Raw genomic sequence first — 889 nt, forward strand, 5'->3', positions numbered from 1 at the left:
GAACAAATCCCTCTTTGCCACATAACGTCTGCATCCGGTTAAGTATGTCTCAGAAATGTCTCCTTTGAAACTCCTTCGTATTTTATTTCCCACAAGTGTTATCATGGGTCCTACCTCACGATCCCTGACTGCTTCCACCGCCTCCTAAGTGCCTTCTATAGCTCCCCCATCTTCTGATTCTAGGTCTTTTATCAACTTGTGATATCAGATCAGTCTTCTCGCTACATTTCTGATCCTGGCGTTCCCCTGTGCAGCACTTCTGAAGTACCAACTGCTCAGGAGAGCAAGCACAGCCCCTGCCAGTCTCTTCAACCATTTCTTCTCCCTTCTTCCATGCACGGTATGTTCAGGGCCGAATGGTCCACTACTCCCCATGCTTCTCTGCCTTCACTCTTTCACCTTAAAGGACTCTCCTTTTAAGCTCTGCCCGGTGGAATCATATCACATTTAAACTTTTGTCTAGGGACTTCCCTGGTGGCGCAGTGGTTAAGAATCTTCCTGCCAATTCAGGGGACACGGATTCGAGTCCTGGTCCAGGAAGATCCCACATGCTGCTGAGCATCTCAGCCCGAGCGCCACGATGACTGAGCCTGTGTTCTCGAGCCCACGAGCTGCAACTACTGAGCCCGCATGCCATAACTACTGAAGCCCGCGCGCCTAGAGCCCACGCTCTGCAACAAGAGAAGCCACCGCAATGAGAAGGCCGTGCACCACAACGAAGAGTAGCCCCCGCTCGCCACAACTAGAGAAAGCCCGTGCAGCAACGAAGACCCGATGCAGCCTAAATAAATAAATAAATAAAATTTAAAAATAAAAAAAAAAATAAAGTTTTATCTAGAATGACCTCCCTTCCATGAAGTCTCTCCAGACCTCCCTGCCTTTTGAACCC

Source organism: Lagenorhynchus albirostris, chromosome 5 (assembly GCF_949774975.1).
Source record: "Lagenorhynchus albirostris chromosome 5, mLagAlb1.1, whole genome shotgun sequence".
Taxonomy (NCBI): domain Eukaryota; kingdom Metazoa; phylum Chordata; class Mammalia; order Artiodactyla; family Delphinidae; genus Lagenorhynchus; species Lagenorhynchus albirostris.